This window comes from Cydia splendana, chromosome 4 (assembly GCF_910591565.1).
Source record: "Cydia splendana chromosome 4, ilCydSple1.2, whole genome shotgun sequence".
In the NCBI taxonomy this organism is placed as follows: Eukaryota; Metazoa; Arthropoda; class Insecta; order Lepidoptera; family Tortricidae; genus Cydia; species Cydia splendana.
This window is the reverse complement of record NC_085963.1, coordinates 17823655-17837399: the sequence shown is the minus strand read 5'-3', so window position 1 is coordinate 17837399 and position 13745 is coordinate 17823655. Positions and strand designations below refer to the sequence as shown.

The following is a 13745-nucleotide window of genomic DNA, read 5'->3' as shown; positions in this document are numbered from 1 at the left end:
TCGGTTTCGTTACTTCAAAACAGCGAGTCTATTTAAAGAAAAAAGAAAAATAAGCAAGATTTTCTATATACAATACTATTTATCTTAAAATCTAGTCAACTAATAAAATTTCAAAAAAATACACGTGAGGTTGTGTGGGGGGAGGGGGGTAGCCAAAAACCTCACCAAATATCACCAAGGGGGAGGGGGGTCAAAAAGTAGCCGAAAACACCTCGCGTGATTTGTGCACAACCCCAAAGATAGGAGCGTATAACAACGCAAAAAGAGATCTCGTGATATCTCGGGTTTTAACCGATTTCAAAATTGTGAAAAGCTAGAATCACGATTTGTTGTATTAGGTAATATGTTTTTTTAACAAGCTTTTATTAGGTCGACCTGTATGTAACTAACTATGTAATGGAAGGTAACTAATTTAACCATCTTCCAAGGATCGTAGCGTCATGAAAATTGGCAGCCGTATGTAGTTCTGATGACAATACAATAATATGGTACAGTCGAACTGATCTGATGATGGAGACAGGAGGTGGCCATAGGAACTCTCGACCTGTATGTAACTAACTATGTAATGGAATCTCAGGTAACTAATTTAACCATCTTCCAAGGATCGTAGCGTCGTGAAAATTGGCAGCTGTATGTAGTTCTGATCAATACAATAATATGGTACTGTCGAACTGATCTGATGATGGAGACAGGAGGTGGCCATAGGAACTCTGTGATGAAACAACGCAACCTAATTGTGTTAGGGGTTTTTAGAATAGTCTCGATGAGTATTAGTTGTCTGTCGTAAGAAAAGTACAGTAATAAAAGTAATAAAAGCTTGTACCAAAAACGAAATTTTTGCCAAAAACTTATTTATTTACTCGTGCATTTGCTCACATAACGCGATATTGGGTGAAGTGGTACTGTAAAATCAGTAATTTTTTTAAAGACAGGTACAACCCTCCTTAACACACCAATTGACGTCAGATGACAATGGACGACAGCTCTAAGATGAGATTAACATTACACTCATTTTACAAACATGTTTTCGTTGGATATTGACGACGCAAAGGTTTAGCGTCCTTTAATTTTAATATTTTTTTTCTAATATTGTTACCTAGTCTTTTGTATTCTTTTCCCTGATGATGACTCCTTTCACTTGGCTGGCTGATATACCGAAGCAGCTTAGCGCATTACAACAAGTAACTACAAGTTTTTGTATTTAATATTTATATCAGCGATTTACTACAATTTCATGTACCTACCACTTAAACATTATCAAGAGATAAGAAGAAAATAGCGCAATCACGACTAGCTACGTAGTAACTCTCACGATCGCATAATATCAAACGTTTTAACACATTTTTAAATTGTATCTAACAGAAAATCTAAACAGCTCGCAGACTAGTCCATTACATAAACTCCACGGTCGATCTCTTCGCGTTAATATTTATATGCACTTGAACCTGAATATTGTCTAGTACAGAAAGATGTATTTGTTATGGACTCCAATGATCTTACGCTCTTTTATCGCATCGCGCGCCAGATATATTTTCGTTACCGGCACGATTTTCTAGCGTAGGCCGACAATAAATCTTGAGATAAAATGTATCGTGTAGTGCAAGGCAACGATAGCCTAATGGCTGTATTAGTGCAGAGATATTTGAATGACTATGGTTATGGAACTAACGTCTCGTTAGTGTGCGCCTGAGGGGGCTGCGCCGACCGGCAAGTCATTAGCGGCCGGCTGAAGCTGGAAATGGCAGTTTTTACTTCTTCAGCTGATAATGGGGCGGTAAAGTAAAGTAGGATGCTTAGGGCGCAAAATACAATAATCTGTATTGTCTTCTATAACGAAACGAGGCAATTCATATTCATAATGAGGCAATAATTATTTTTGGTTTCTTAGCTATTTAGTATGATTGGATAAAATATGTTAAGCTAGTTGACATGTATCATCTCATATTTATGTATTTGTTCTGGAAGGAAGAATCTATCACTGAGGCAAAATACACAGACACAAACTGATTTAGGCGGTTCAGTAATTTAGGTTTGGACCCAGTATAATGTTTAGAACACGCATGACTGACGTGATCGTTCGTTTGTATTCAAATCTGAACAATGGCGGTAGCAGTACTTTTCTTTCAGCCAGTATTGACTTTTCCACGAACAGACAGTTTGTACGTTGTTTTGAAACATTCTCTTGATTATTCGCAGAATTTATAAATGTGCCGTTTGTTTGACTAAACTCGTGATATTTTAAAATTGATTTCGTTTAAAAATTTACACTTATTTAAAGAATCTTTTAGGAAAGTAATTAAAGCAGAAGCTGTAAAATTACGTTTATTGCAAATAATGTGAAGAACATTACAGATATGTTATTGTATAATACGTTTGCCAAAATGCAAAACTCTGTTCGTATACCTACGTTTTTTCCTCAGTTGAACGCATAATTTTCGATACGTACCCACACATTAGTGTGAACACGAATGCATGGGCGTCTAGCGAACATAAACGTTAACATAAACAAAAACATTTTGCGGTGATCCAAAGTACATGGATAATTTTAGTGCTTCTTCTTATAATTTAATTGTTTCCTGGAGGCGATAAAAACACCCAATCATTCTGGCTGCGTATTCCTATGGCTGAGCAAGCTCAGGTGAGTTTAGTTCTCAGAAGAACAAGAGAACATGGTTTCGAGATTCGAAGTAACTATTCTAAGGTGTACTAACTGGTTCGCTTAGACCTTCAAGTCTCTCGTGGTTGGTAAGCAATTAGAGTGAGAGCCTCGTATCCCAGTCTCGTTAATGCGACCGCTTTATGCGCCGACGCAGCGCGTCGTTAAACTGCTCGCCAGTGTTCCTAGGTCCACGCACAGGCACTTGAATTAGTACTTGAATATCTTGGATCGTTTGCACGGAATTACTCGTTTTATGGTGTAGGCCAAGAAAGAGCAGCGTCTGAATTTGATTGGAATTAAATTAATTCACTCTGAATGCAAAGCCGGCGCATCAAAACACTGCAAAAATTAAATGTTGCACTTCGCTGCGGTTCAGTAATGACGCATGATTTGTTTAAAAACTACGTATATAATTTAGAAAACTAAAATCCTGTAAAATGGGATTCCCTTAAATGTCTGTGTGTTTATTTTTTTACATATTTTATACATTCTGGTCAGGTGGAGGAAAAAGATTGTTTGTTCGCTACGGTATAAGTATAACAGGTGTTGGCGCCATATTTAATGTTAAACGGCCCTTTAAGTTCGTTTGATGTTAGGGCAGAGCTCTGCGAGATTCACTGCATGTCACCATTCAGATAATTCATATATTTTCATGTTTAGCTGCTAAATTTATGACCTGACTTTTACTTTAAAGTTTCATTCTTGACCGTGTGGCCATGGTCATCATTTCAGTGATCGGTGGCAAGCGTGTCCTGACAGTATTTATTAATGTAAGAATTGCAAAACCAGGTTTTATGATGATGGTGCTTTCCTGACCGATTTCGGCCACAGCGACTGTGTGCTCTGGAATAGGCAATTTTTAATTCGCGTTATTATAGTGTAGTTGATCCACTCCCTGGTGCGGCCTTAGATGATTCACGTACCCTATTTTCTTGCTAAATATGTATGTAGTGTAGTAGCGGTAAATTCTATCATTGAAAATAAAATAAGTACATTGTACGTTAAAAAAACCTACGTTGTAAATGTAAAACCATTGTGACAGCACGTTGACCTTTTCGTCGGTGTCAAATTAACTCGAACCCGCAAAATACGGAAGGTAACAAATACCTAACATGCAAAATTCATTAGTAATTATTGTAGGTGCGTTAGTTATATACATGTCTCACACAAATAATATCAGTATTTTAACTTCAACTTAAAAAAGGTAAAGTAGCATTTACTGCGAATTACGATGCCAAAATCTTGAACAAAAAAGCGTTAAAATGAAATAACCTAAACTAACCTAACTAATTAGTGATTATGAAGAAATACTGAAGCTTCTTGAAATAATTTAAGGGCAATCTCGTATTATTCTTCAATGCGATAATTATTATCATACTTAAGGTTACGGGAGTCCAAATTGATTGACAACATCGAAAATATTTTGCCTTATAAGTACCTACCTATGAAAATAATGAAGTATGATACTGGCTAAAGTATTTTAACCGTGGTGAAGTAGAGCAATGAGTGGCTTAATGTAAGTTGGCCAGTTCGTGTGTGGGTCATTAACGCTTCGATACTTCTTATTGATTTGATTAAATATGTGGTATCAAATGAACACTATGATATGAATGAGACATATGTATAGGCTGTTTTTTTAACCTCTTAGACATTTTTGCCAAATGAATATAATAGGCAAAATTTAAGGGGACCAACAACTAAAATAACGAAAAAAGAAATGTTTATAGAAGGTGAGTGAACTGTAAGTAAAGGATACTGAAATACTTAAAACTGACGCAATTAGTACTGATTACTGATTTCAATGACAATATTAATGATTTCGAGTATAATGCGGTCGATCAAATTGTACATAATGATGAAACATAAGGAACTATATTAGGTATAGTAGATATATAATTTCACCACTGAACCTACCGATATCTATACTAAGCACGCGCATCAAGCTAAAATTAACACATAATGGTAACTCATCTGATTTATTACGTCATGCTAGTGTACTCACTACTTTTGTCAATTTACACTTTTATAAAACAAATCGGCATCATCGCTTGCATAGAATCTGTAACTTGTAACGTAACGTAAACCCACCTCTTTCAGCGTATCATTATTGTCAGCGTAGGCATCAGTGAAACAAAGACAATACGCACATAACCACACTTTACAAATACACTGTTTAAACAAACTGTTGCATCAAATACTACGCTCGAATTTCACACGTGCTGCTAACCAGAGATTTCTCCGAACACTGCATTATAAGTGAAAACTCACATTTTATTTGTGACACTCAAGGTGAGCGGTATTGTCCGGCATTGGACGGGGTCCAAATTGAATAATTTGGGAAATTAGGCGATATCTTAACCAGATAATTGCGGTTCCCGTGTGCTTGGGTGGTGAGAGATGCAACTGTGTCACCTAATTTAGTAGTACTGACTGCACATGTAATTTATGCATACAACAAATTTATATGCTTAGGTCTCATTTCTAGCTCGCCGTTTCCTCCCGCACTAACCACGTTGCAAAGTTTTGTAGCCGCAAATTTGACAGCTGATGTAGATAGTGCTGCACGGCACACGTAACAATCCAGTTACAACAAAACATCGCCATAAACCCTCCAAATACTTCAGAAAACTGTGGTCTTACCCATCGAGCTGTTACACTTTGGCTCTTTCACCACTGATGACCGTTTGGCCTAGCATCCCTATAGTCACATAGAAAGTGTCCAACTATTTACCGTAGACAGATGCATTAAGACTATCAAAACAAGAACTCAAATTACCAGTTAGCCATAACCTATTACAGTAAAACATAATCCTTATTTAAAACATCTGTCGGGCGACATCGTAAATAGCGCATAATCCACATTTAGATGCAATGTGACTGTAACCGAAAATAAACTGAAAAAGAGGCATTTAGTAAATTTAGCTTTTCATAGCAGTACTACCTATGTTATTCAGAATTTATTATTCATTCACAACATTCGCCCAGTCGTCATTGCTTACGTCAAACGCTTTTTTGCAAACCAAAATTCACGTTGAATTCATGAAGCGGTTTCCGTTGGAAACAAGTTCGAAACTAACATTTATAACAGACTGGTTGATAAGCAATTGAGCAGCTGGCAGCTGCCTTTTGGTTGGTTGTTCAGTTGCGTGTAAGGACGAGTTTATTTTTATAGACAATCATTTGCGAAATCAACTTTATATTATAAACCAACGTCATTGTTTAATATAAGAAGTTAACATATAAATATTGTTTTAAAATTCTGATAAAACTTCCTTGTAAAAAATCGGCATCACAAGGTAGATTTAAGTATATTTCGGTCTTCAAATTGTTACGCCTCCATGCGTTTAGCCTGCAGCCGTGTCCGTAAACTACCAAATTATATTTGTCAAGCGTTCCAATTATATCCACAGGCGCACCTATTATAGGATGGCTGATATTTTAGCTAGATAACTAAGTCCTATCACGGATGGAGCCCAATTTTATTTCATATTACGTGTGGCAATGACAAAACAAATTGCACACCACATTTATTTTAGCTTATTTTGAATGACGTTTTTATATTGTTCTCGTGGTAGGTAACCAGGCAATTACGTTTGCATTAACAACTGTGGTGTCGCAGGCGAAGGAACTCTAGACTACCAAAGGTTGTCTCTACGAGACTTTTTGAATAATAAGGATTTTCTAATAGGTTTCCTTTTCTTGGTTGCAATACCAGTACTATGCCCAGGTAGGATAACACTTAAAAGTTAGAAGTAACAGTATTTTAATTATTGTACATATTTAAGTAACGCTTACTTTATCTTGCTTTAGTAATATGTAATTACCTACACAATAGAACCGCGCGTTACCGCACTGGCGCGTCAAGTCCTATTTTCTGTTGAAACCGTCATTTTTTTAAACGCTCATTGTCGTAACCATCTGTTGATCTTCCGGCGTAGCGTAGAGAGTTTGCGACTGGATTACTAACAAAACAAATAAATTGGCGCATTGGGAATAGTGCCAAATATTCTGAGACACTGCGACGCCTAGAATTTACACCTGGCACCTAATTGTCTAAGGGTTTTGTAAGTTTTTCCGCAATATTTATGTACTTACAGATACAGAAGATCTCCTTACCCCTGTGTATAGTAAACCTGTGGTCAGCTACATCAACAATTACTTTAGTATCAATTCTAATTCATAATCTTAAAACCAAATATGTACCTAATAACCGATTGGTGCGGAGAGAAGTAGCCTTTAAATTTAAGTACACATCGGAAAACACACATTTGATTATAATATATTATGTTCAACATAGTCATATTGAAATCAACTTGGTATCATGATCATATATCTTAACGTTTTTGCATAATACTTTTATATTTATTAATCTGTGAATATATACAGTAGAGTCCGGTTATAACGACGCCCAAGGGACCGCTGATATTACGTCGTACTAACCGGACGTTGTACAAAACGAACTGCCAATTTTAATATATTTTTTTAATCAAAATAATTACATCATTTTGTATTTATTAATACTTATGCGATAATCAAAGAAAAAAGACATTTCTTTTAAAATATTTATTTACGTTAGTATTACGACACCTTGGCCATGTTGCATAATAATCTACAACTAATATTACAAGCGGGACTCCTTTTCTAATAACTGAAGTTAGAAAAGGAGTTCCGCTTGTAATATTAGTTGTAGTTTATTATGCAACACGGCCCTTGTCTTAAATGGAGAGACTTGTGTGTTTAGAAGAAGCCACTTTTCAAGGTACGCGTACTCACTCGTCATCCGCAAATTACTCGAATCCCGTAAAATATAAAGTCGTAATTCTTGGGGATCTAATCAAGATGACGTTGTTTTATCACACAGTTCCTATGGCCACCTCCTGTGTCCATCATCAGATCAGCTCGAAGGTACTTACCTACCAAATTATGTATTGCATTGTCACCCAATACTTACATAATTATGTATGTGAAGTTTAAGCTCAATTGAAAAATGGGAATTGGGTTTTATTTAGTTTGCAAAATTACGAAAAGTCACATGACTATTTTATCTTGCTCCGTATAGGGAAAAGGGGGAGGGTAGTTGGATGCGCGGGACGGAGTAAGCTTCTTACCAACAATTTATTTGTAAAAACTACGTCGCTCGTCGTTGTAACCGGACTTGATGGACGGATTTTGAGTCAATTTCCGTCGTTAAAAGCGATCGGTCGTTATAAGCGGAGTCGTAATAAACGGTTGTGCTTTCATAGTAGCTTGTACTAAAACCAAACAAGTGCCTATACTTTCGTCGCTATAAGCGGTTGGTTGTTATATGCGGAGTCGTACTAACCGGACTCTACTGTATATATAATCATAATCATTTATTCAATGCATCCATGGTATTTTACAAAGGTGTTTAAGTTATTTTATAGGTAGGTATGTCATAGATGAGATGACGTAGGAAGACCGTTGTATTCAATCAACGCGGGGAATTACGAACACGTCAAACAAGTAATAGTATATGTATCTAATCAAAACTGTCATTATGACGCTCCTCACCCACGTGGCACATCACAAGTAAAACGCGTAACTTCACAAAATAACTACGTGTTTATCCTAAAGCCTTGACCTTCGTTAACGTCTGTCATCGACATCGTACTTGATTGCCAGAACATGTTGTCCTCACTTTTTTCATCGTCGTAGTTTATAAGCTCATTTACGTTATCAATGCCATAATAAAACCTGAATCTTTTAATATTTATTTGTGCATTGTTTTCTGATTCGTTGAATAATCTTGGAAGGTCGGCTGTATTATTATCATCGACACGATATCTGAATCATTGATGAATTCGTAACGTATCGCTAATGTTGAAATGTGTATCAAGGTGAGCGAAATCCGCTTTCTTTCTGGGCTTTATTATTTATCACATACAGTTTTCATGTAATCTATTTTTCAATGATTAGTTTGAAATAGGTTTTAGTAGCAAACTACAATATTTAAAAATAATTGCAATCATAAAATTTAATATTAGGTAACACTCAAGTAAATCACATCATTTTATTTCATCATGAGCAGGCTTACACGTCCAGGTCATAAAGCATATAATGTCAGCCACCACGAACGACATTCGCAGTTTTAGTTGCTCGACCATGATGAAACTGCAATGTGCGACCATTTCAAAATCAAATGTCGGAAGCCGTGGCTAAACTAATAGGTTAGAAGTAAATGGATTCCTTGTGGGATTAAGATAAAATATCCTTGTTTATAACTAGGTGTGTACATCATCTATGTATGTGACCCTTGAATTCTGGGTTAAGAATAGCAATCATATATGTATTTAGGTAGTTAGTGAGCAACGTGGTTTGTTAAATAATTAGTAGGCAACACCGACAGCTATTTTTGTAAATATATTTATGCCACAGATTCATGATTAAATAATACTAGTACTGAGTAATAAAACCAATCTTATTTTCTTGAACTGGCTCGACCTTTTTGTGATAATACTTATAAATAACTGTATGTACGTGTGATACAAATGGGATTCCTTGCAATACCTATTATTTTTTTACGTGTCAAGTAATTAATTATATTTATTATATTTCACTTACGAATATGAATGTCGTGGCTTTTTGTGATTAGGTAATTGGCTATCAGTTGTAAAAACATATATATTTAGCCATGGTTTCGATACTCAAATGCAGAATTATAAATTGTTCAGAGATGGCATACCGTAAAACCAATCTACTATGGTTCAATACTACAACTATGATACAAAGTTTCAATACCAACGTTCTTTTCGGTTTTGTCCGAGTCTTTTCTACCATTTAGAATATTATTGTGCCCTAACACTGCGTAAATATTCGAGTAAGTTTTGAACCGTAGTTGTGAGACTTTAGACTATAGTTGAGTAGTTTCACGGTACCTACGCGAAAGATGAGACGGTACAAAAACGTATATTTGTACAAAAATAAATATAAGTTTATGACGTACATTGGCGTTACCGCGTCAGGTGTCAGCGTATGCATATAAAATTATCTATAGTTAAAAACAAACCACTCACGTTATGTTTCTAAACATCAACACTTCAACAACTTTGACATTTCGTCCACTTGAGTACCGCACAGACACCAACAACCCTGCACAACAAATGGAATCTGAGACACGCAAAGTTCCACTTCGCCACACTCAATGCTCGAGCACATATAACCTACTCGCATCGGTATCCAACAACTGTTATCTAGTATAGATAAGATTTGTTAATCTCAATGACGCAATAGCAATGCGAACTGTTTATGGACTTTGGCTAGGACTAGACAATAGCGATGTTCCACGCAAAGTACTATTGTCATTTACATTTTTATGTATAATAATCTGCAGGCAACTAATTTTTGTTCCCTGCTACCGAACATTGAACTACTAAGCAATGGCAATGGCTACAAAACAATAACTTAAGAAACTTTATTGCGATGGTACAACATTTTCGACACCATAAATTACGATGAACAACTAAGTTAGAAACTTCTAGTACTTAATCCCAAGTTAAGTATTTCATAAAGTTGTAAGCCCTCATAATTCTATCTTATTTTTATATCAGACTAAAAACTAAATTAAACTGGTTCATTCACTTCAATAAGTAACAATTGAGAATCGATAATTGCCGCAGCTCAATTAAAATCAATTGCCTTTTCATTTCGCCCTATTGCGAACTTTGAAACGAGTGCACTTTATACATATTATGAACTACTAAGGCATGTTTGTTCTTGACGGATGTATTCTGACCTTAGTACTAAGCTACCTTTGTACTACAGGGTGAGTAATTAATGCATATACATACTTACAAAACATAATGACGCTACGCTGTAGTTCGTTTTTTTAGCATTAGAAAAAGACTACGCGATCTTGCGGCGTCTTTTAATTGAAAAACGCTTTTTTAAAATCCGTAACTATTACTTATGAAAGCAAAAGAATGTAAATAATCTTATATGATTCATAATTGTTACATATTTGCCGTGAGTTATTTTTCAAAAGTGTTTTTCAAAAAAAAAGACACGTCAAGATTGTTTACCTTTTTTTCTAATGCTAAAAAAACGCATTATAGTTGTCACGTAATTCGAGATTAGGTACTGATGAAATACGAGGGTAAGTATTTAATGCAACTTTTTTTAATGACTCGAAAACAGAAATGATAATAAAGCCTTTAGTGGATGGTAGTTCGATTAATGTATTTTATCACGGTAAGTAATTTCCTTTTTTTTCGATTTGGCGAGAAACGGATTTGTATAAAAAGGATCTTACCGTAACACATTACTGTCGACGCACATTACTGTCGGCACACATTACGCCAATTATTCTCAAATATGGGTAATACTGTTAATTTACTTTCCGCAATTAACACTTTCAGTGCCAAGCCTCTTAATTTCCATATTAAATGTATCCGCCTGGCAGGTTCTTGGCAACGATAATATTAACATTATGCCACCGGCAGCGTATTGAGATCAAAATATTTCATTCGTTTCTTTTAGATAGTTAAACTTCACACCATTATAAGTTTGATATAAAATGTAAATTGAACTTCAATTGTATCTTTAGTCCTTAAGAGATACTTCTTATCTTAGCTCTTTACAGGTGCTTACACTCTAAACTAGGCTTACAAGGTATCTTTTAATTACATAATAAATAAGACTGAACAATGTTAAGCCTATGAATATTGTCCTTACCTTTAATAGACGAACATTAGCAGCGTAGACTCATCACCTTGATGCACTTCTGTAACAATACAAACAAAGACAAATTATAAACCATCTTCTATTTAAAGTCATAAACAATCGATCCAGTAAACATATTTAGCCCTAAGATTATCCAGTATATCCACAACCACATCCTAAAAGGTATTCAATCACTTTTTACGATGCGGTGAAACAATCATCGCCATGTTCAGTTCATACGGCTAATTGCAGTAGGTACATATATCAACAGCTGCAAAAATTGATCGGGTATAAGAAAAGAATATAATATTCGCTCGAATGATCTTAGACTTGGAATAAAAGAGGACAATGGCCCGAGCCCGAACAGCTGTTAGTAGCTCGGCGCACTATTATTACACAACATAGGTAAAACATCGTACGATACAAAGCGTCTTTCCGATTGGAGGGTTACAGCAAGGAACCTGTCTCACCCACAGACGCAAGGACGCACCTTTCGAGACGATATTTATCGCTATGGTCACTTTTTGCGACAATGGCTATCTTGTCCAAGACAGAACAAAGAATCGTCTGTGAGAAAATTATGAATCCAAGTAACGTAGTCACAGTGAAAGACTTGCAGTAATTTACAATCACAGTTCGCCATTCAGACCTCGATATCGGAGCATAGGTTATCGGGTAGATTATACCAGCTTTATGAGCAGCCCGCGGCCATCTGGAGGCACGTGCAGATTTTAAAATATGATATAAATCTGCGTCATGCTGACACTACTGTTGCAATAAAATTGACATATTTCATGTTGGTATCATATTTTTTCATTTGAATGTGCCTCCTGCTTTGGTGTGCCGCAAGGAACACTCTTACGACTAAAATAATTACTCGTACTTGTCCTGCAGCACAGCAATAACACACCCCATTGTCCGTTTAACGAACAAGTGTCTCCGTTTCCTTTTAAGATAAAATGTAATACTTAATTAAGTATATCAATTTAAAAAAGGAAGTCGCTGAATGAACTAGCTGTTCTCGAAGTTCATTGCATAATATTCAAAGAATAATGTATATACTTAAAATATTGGCATTAAATTTAAATTTCACCGTATTCAACTTTTAATGGACCATCAGGGCGTTCCCTCAGCCTTCGTTGTCATCTCACTACCATGTATAGAAATAACATATGAAGCTATCTGTGACTCATGCCGAAGAAACAATATGTCAAGGCTTTAAACTTAATGCGAATTCACCTGAAACGAAACTACATGACTTCCTTTACTAATAAGGTAATCGTGACTTACAATATGTCCAGATACATGCAAAGTAAACTCACGTCATATTCATAAATCGAATCGTTGACAAGGTTACAAAGTATGAGGTAACTGATAAGAACAGATTGACATTGATTTGACTCCGCGCTGTGTAAATATGTTTAGATGCATTTACTTATGCAGATAAGATATTCTTAAACATATTTTGAGAGTGTAATTAAAACAGTAATCTGTTGGACTTTTATATCGTGTCACTCACATTTTTCTTGTAAAATTGTATAGTCAAGAAATCTGTTTTTAACGGTCCCTGTGCTGTTACCTTTACTTTGCCTGAACAGGCCTATAAATAAATATTTCTTTGCAACCTTAACCAATACATCATATGGTTACAAAGACGATGCGCCGTACGATATTAAGATATCAGAATCTCTTTGACGTCAATTATGATAGACATATCATAAAAACGAAACGTAAACTTGAAAATCTAACCAGATGAATTCCGAATCATGAAGATGGATCTAAGACAGCGTGATCTTACATCGTTACAAATTATCGCTCGTGGATCAATAGCTTTTACATTCGATTTAACGGGGCGTAACCTCGAGAGCGTCATAAACAAATTAATACATAACCGTGTGTGTGAACCTAGCATATCAAGTGCTAGCATCTCAAACTTTTATGAGAGTTCTAGTAGCATCCCTAATAGTTCTACAGTTCTAGATGGTTTTTTTAAATAGTTCTGCTCATTTTCGCGAAAAAAATGAAATTTAAAATGAGATGCTAACTTCACATTTTGACACTCCAGCATCCCAGCCATTACCCACTCCACAGCCTCGATATAGCATTTAAATGAAAGATACTAACATTTCTAGACGATATATAATGAGTTCTAGTCAAAACTGTAAAAAAATTTTTTTTCATATATATATGGGACACGAACATGAAAAATAATTCTAGGTAAATTCTGATTAATGCTAAGTTTGAGCAAAAATCCCAGTTTGGACAACCAGCATCTCAGCAGTTCTGGATAGCCAGCTCCCACGTGCACTAGAATAACCACAGTTCTATCTTCTAGAAGAAAATTTGACAGAGTTTTGATAGAATATCTCCGAAAATAGTCTCAAAATCGAGTAAATGCTAAGTTCTC

The 13745-nt window shown here is 35.7% G+C and overlaps 1 protein-coding gene across 1 annotated transcript in view; it reads right to left on the bottom strand.

The window, feature by feature from the left end:
* The window catches only part of LOC134790065 (protein windpipe), a 66717-nt gene that overhangs the window by 7180 nt on the left and 45792 nt on the right, over positions 1-13745 (bottom strand). Inside the window, exon 2 of the mRNA XM_063760824.1 lies at positions 11351-11399. The gene's annotated coding sequence lies outside the window, so the exon portion shown is untranslated. The remainder of the gene's footprint in view (positions 1-11350; positions 11400-13745) is intronic.